Genomic DNA, 6,163 nt, shown 5'->3' on the forward strand with positions numbered 1-6,163 from the left:
TGACTGAGAAGGGTGCAAATGTTGAATTTTGCATAGCTGGTAATATGGTTGTAATTGACAACAAGAAGTAAGTTTATAAAAAAGTTGGCAAAAATATGATAAATAAAAATAAATAAAAATGGTTAATGTTGTTGAAAAGGTTTTTGAATAAATATTGATTAAATAAAACCAATTGTACTGGAACTGTCCTTAAAGGTTTTGAGACAAAAAAAGTCAGAGATAAAATTGAGCTTGCCAATGAAAGACATGAATATGAAATTTTTTTTGGGGGAACCGCGTGAAGGAGGTCCGATTGGCTTAATCAAGCTATGATTCCATGATTCTTTCATTTTTTAAAAGTTGTTCAAAAACGAAGAAGAATTTGATATATGAAATATTTTTTCCCGTTCAAAATAAATCTCTTTAGGTATTTTAAAATTTTTCCGGGCAAACCGATATTCTTATGAACCAACAGTTTCACTCATACAAGATATATCTTGTCATATATGACTGAAAAATAGCGGAGCACAGGGTTAAGAGTTCCTTATAAAACTTTCATGTAAACAACACCAGATAATATAAATGATCAAATGCAATTTAATATTGTAATAATAACAAACCGATTAAATTCCAAAATATGATTATTCTGAAAGACGTGTTAGCCGTTTATCTGGCTATTACAAAAGGCAAACTGAAAGAAAATTCTTGAATTCTATTGAATTTTATACCTTTACGTACACAAAACATTGACATTTAACTAAATCCAATAATTAGATTTAATGTTTTTGCCTTGCATATAAGTTGTCGTATAATTGATTTGTTGTTTTTTGCTTTTTTACGTTTTCATTGATTTTAAACTTTTTTTTAGGGGAAGTTTTTCATGTGAACGTATTTGTACTGCGGCGAAAGTGTTACACTAGACACACATTTATTTATTTATTTATTTTTTTTTTTCATAACAATGTATATCAAGGTTGTAACCTTTCTATCATAAAAACATTTTTTAATGCCACGGAGAGATCATTTATGTAAAATTTAAAAGCCCTTATTCAATGTTGTGAACATAGAGAAGGTCTTCTCTATAATTGTGAAGTCGAAAGAAAGAATAACCTTTTCCATCATAAATTGTTCCTTTCAGCTACATATTCGAGTTTAATATGATTGGTTTTATAAGAGGCAAATGCTTGTTAAAATAGAAAGTATGGTACGATAACTTGGGCGCCGAGAATAGATAACGTTTTTTTGTAGTTTGTTAAATTTTCCAGGAATTCTTATAAGAACATTTTTGTTTTTGAAAACTATTCATGTAGACTCACATTTTAAATGTGGTTATATTTTCATGAGAAAATTGAAATAGGGTCATTTTCAAATGCATTTCAAATAAGAACCTTATTTAAAAATTTTAGGTCCCATTTATGGTCCTTAAACTTTTCCCTTTTTTAAAATCGTATTTATTAAATATTTTTATTTAAAAAGTTGACATTGGCGCGTCCATGGCAACTGAACATACAATGAAGGAAGCGGGTCAGAGAATCCGAAAAGGGAATTAAAATTCTTAGACCCTCGAAGTGGGCCAGGCAAGCTATTTTTGAGTTATTAACCTGTTGACATTCCCCGCGTTCAACGCAGGCCACCTGAACTTAAGATCTGAATTTAGGCTCTGATTGGTCAGATGTCATAAAAAGTTACGTTTTTTGATTTGATTAAGCAAAATGCCACTTTTCATAAATTTTTAATTATTTCTTGACATGTAATTGGTTGTTTTTATTTTTTTTTTATGCAAATAAACACAAACAAAATTAAGTTGACGTTCACGTGGACGTCAAATAGAGGGATAATAATACAGTTTACCCGATGGATAGCAGAATGGCAATGTAGCGTTAAAGTGAATTGAATGTGTGAATCGGATCTTATGTCGTTTTCCAATGAGAGTACCCTTTTAGTACTTATTTTTGCACTTTTGAAGGTTTTGGTTCTTTGACGCCACAAAAGTGTAAAAAAAAAATTACTCCGGAGTAATTTTATGTCGTTTTCTTTCACTCTATTAAGGAGTAGATACTCTAATGTCGTTTTCGATTGGAATCACTCAAGGATTCACTCATTCTGAAATCCAACAAAACAGTTTGAATTGCTTCCACTCAATTCTATTTTTTTTGTGTTTGTGTTTGTTTTTCTGTGAAATTTAAAATGTCAAATATGGCATAAGACTTGAAGAATAATTAATATGTGAAGAAAATAGTAGCTAATATTCAACAAATTAATCGGGAATTCGTTTTGCAAAATATTTTAAAAGCTTAATTTATTTGTTTGAAAATAAATAAACAAATTAATTTCAGAAAACGAAAAAAATTTGAATGAAAAATATCATGCCCCACAGTGTATTTAGTTTCTGTGAACTTATTTCTCTGTATCACCAAGGCCCCAGTTGCGTTAAACCATTATCGTTTGTTAAACTCAATCAACTTGGCGTGCGAAACTGGAAGCAGCGAGCTAAAGATAGAGCTGGCTGGCAAAGCTTGTTGGTTGATTGAGGCCCAAATCCACAGCGGATTGTAGCCGCTTTTCGGCGCTGGTCACCGACCCTAAGTAAGTAAATATTCGTGAAATTGCGATTGTGTAAAACGAGTATTGCTAAAAAACCTTAAGTTTTCTCCCTGACTTTCGTTTTGAGTTTGCTGACCAAATAACTTTGTATTCTCATTGGGCACGTTCAGGAAATATTAGGGACTAAATGTTTAGGCAACGTCATTTTCTGAACGGAAATTTGCGTTAATTGACTAAATTAGTTTGGGTATGATGTTATTGTCAAATTTCGAAATTTAATTGAGACCGCATGGGACAAACACCGAATTTAACTTTACTTTAATAAATAAATAGGATTTATTATAACCGATAATGCACTTTTAATTCGTTTTTCACACAAATAAATTCAATTTTGCTAACGAAATTCTGTAATTGAAAACAATCAGCTGTCATGTTGACAAAAAAAACTTTCTTAGATTTTTAGGTAAAATTTTCTTGCCTAATTTTCCAGTTAGCTTTCCAATAAAATTACCTAAATTGGAAGGATTTTTTTTGACAGTTGACCAATCAGAGGCCGAGAAATTACCTAAATATTAAGTCCCATTTAAAACTTAAATTTTTTTTATTTTGATATTTACCATTTTTATTTTGACATTTCGGGCTGTAAAGAAATAGAATTTTCCAATTTTATTTGGTAACAATTTCTGAAACTTGTTTTCGTTTCTTATAATCGCTCTATGTTGCGACTTTCGTTTTCCTGGGTTTCATGTTTTATGCCGTTCGCTTAGTAATAAACAATAAGGCTCCAGGAGATCTATTACGTAAAACGAAACAACCGGCAAGTCACGGCAAAGAGCGATTATGTAAAACGAGAAAGAAAGAAACTAAACCAAAAAAATATTTTTTTTGAGGCTCACATGCATTATAACGGCAGAAGCAACAATATTGATACAGCTGAACGAAAGTCAAACGATTGGCAAAAGGCAGTCGAAAAAGATTAATAAGTATCGAAAAGCGATATCGTTTCGACGTTGGTTTGATTTCCGTAACTTCAATAATCACTATCGTCGCAAACGATATCGTTTTTTTTTTTGCTTTCCGTCACTCGATTGTCATCATGAAAACGATTGTGCTTAGTCGATTATTGGACGATAGCTACATCCTGAGTAAAATTGTAAACAACCACAAACAAAATTGTCTGTATTAGAAACAAGTCCATGAACGATAAAAGAACAAGAAAATTGCAATATTAGGTCTGTTTGGGTACTGTCTAAAACAGAAATATTTCTTTTTTTGACAAAAATAATGTACAAAACCACACCATTCCAGAGTACCCAAACAGGAATTGGGCTAAAAATATTGAAAAAAGTAGAAATATTTCTGTTTTAGGCAGTACCCAAACAGACCTATTATATTCACATTTTTTCATCTCCACCTTCACTTTCTGTTTATATTCTAAAATAAAACGTATTTTCTTCTTGGCTAATTTGCACTACAGTGTTTTAATTATTAATGTATTTTTTTATTATGATTATTATTTTGTATGGCCCTATCGATAGACGACTTTTGTCGATATTTTTCGTTTTATCGTTGGATCTTTTTCGTTTACAATTTTGCTATCGACTCAAATCGAGTTCATTATTCCCAATATCTTTTTCGAAAGAGATATACAAAATACAATAGCCCTGTTCCATTAGAGGTGGTAGTCTACTAATGGTAGATGTTTGGTTAATCTAGTACTATCATCTACTCATGCTCTTCATCCCGAGTAGATACGGTTTGTATTGTAATTCGTTGAAAGTGCGTTCCATTGAAAATCGATAGTAAACTACTAGTAGTTCTTTGCAACCTCCTAAGGAGCAGGGCTATTACCAAAACAGATATTTATCGATTCCATCGACTTTAATAGCATCGAAAGTTGAGCGAAACTCGCAATCAGGGCCTATATAAAAAAATAAAGACGGTATTACATTTTTATAATATTTATGACTTAAAAAAAAAGAGTTTTCTAAAAATGATATCGCATACATCTTTTGCTACGCCATGCCAATTTTAATATTTACATATTTTACATATTTTACCCAGAAAGCTGTTTAATCACATTTCAATATCACTTTTGGAACCCATTTTTTTCCCCTATTTGTTTTATTATATAAACACCTTAACTGTTGGTCAAAGCTTTTTTGTTTCTTTTTTTATTCAACAAACAAGTCTTGTCAAAAATAATGGCACTTTTCATTCATCGTCTTGTGTACACACCGATCAAAAATTCAAATAGCGTTTTTTTTTGTAGCTGTGGAAACTTTTGAAATGATCGTGTGTTGAAGTCGTGTCGTGAGACATGTTGATACAATTTAAGAACTTTCAATCGATAACTTGGCGATTCGACAGTTTTGAATAAATACTTCTTTGCTCGCAAAACTCTTTGAATGTGAATGCAGCATGTGGGTATTTATATATTTCTTCACTTATATTTTAGAACTTTTGGGAACAAGTAAAATATTTTTTTTTTAATGTAATTTGTTTTAAACTTAAATTACAGTACATTATAGGGTAGAGTTGCCTATTTTCGACCGTCTCCAGTTTCCGGCCACCTTTCGGAAAATCGTTATAACTAGGGATTTCGTAGGGTTTATTTCAAAACTTAGCACTTGTGCTGTTCTCTTATATGTTAGAACTGCATACGAGTGAAAATTTGGAATAAACCCCTTTGAAATCACTAGTTATAACGATTTTCCGAAAGATGGCCGGTAACTGGAGACGGTCGCAAATAGGCAACTCTACCCTATAATTTTACTTCAGTTCAAATAAAACAATAACTTTTTTTTATTTTCTTTTTTACGGAAAAACTTTATTTGTAACTATTTTATATATGTTAACAATTATTTACATTTGAAACCAGTTTGTATAATATTCGATTTTAAACAAGAATATTCGATTTGAAACAAGAGCAACTCATGGCTTTTCGAATTCAAAGAGTACAACTGAGGTGCTTGTGAATTATTCTCTTTCACATTTGCAATCTTATATCCGAAAAGAACCATTACTTATGAATCATTGTGTAATAGCAGACATAACATATTGCCCCATTAAATAAAAAGTTAATTCAAAACAAATAGTGTAACTTAAACAAAAATACTGATCAAATTTTTTTCAAAATGTACCTAGGTATCTATTAAGTATTTAATTTTCTAATGCTTTCGCTTTGGGATTTGTTCACTCTAGTTATCTTTAGCATAGTACTAAAATAAGTTTATTTCACAGTGTGTCGAACGATATTACCAATATTAGAGGGGATAGGGAAAAAGTTTACAGTATATAGAATTATAGATTGCAATCCTGATTTCACTCAAATTTAGTAGATACTAAGCTTAATGGATCAGCAAAATTGTAGCCGTTTCGTTTATGAAACAATTTTTGTTAAAGTTTTCGTGATCTCAGATTTTGTTCCAGCTTTGAAAATCGAGGAAGCAATTCTAATCTTTTTTTCTTTAAGTACGTTCCATTAACTCTTTCAAAAGACTTTAAATTACTTTTAGTCAGAGTCAAAGTTTGCATAGAAAAAAAACTAGCTATTTAATATTTTAAAGTACTCTGCGAGACCCTATGGAACGGATCTTATATTAAACTTGAAGACTTGAAGTATTTGGCTTTAGAATCC

The 6,163-nt window shown here is 31.0% G+C and overlaps 1 protein-coding gene across 1 annotated transcript in view; it reads left to right on the forward strand.

Moving 5' to 3' along the window:
• Positions 1–6,163, forward strand: part of LOC129915875 (piezo-type mechanosensitive ion channel component) — a 291,170-nt gene that overhangs the window by 145,886 nt on the left and 139,121 nt on the right. The gene's annotated exons all lie outside the window — the stretch shown is intronic.

This window comes from Episyrphus balteatus, chromosome 1, assembly GCF_945859705.1.
Source record: "Episyrphus balteatus chromosome 1, idEpiBalt1.1, whole genome shotgun sequence".
NCBI classification, from domain to species: domain Eukaryota; kingdom Metazoa; phylum Arthropoda; class Insecta; order Diptera; family Syrphidae; genus Episyrphus; species Episyrphus balteatus.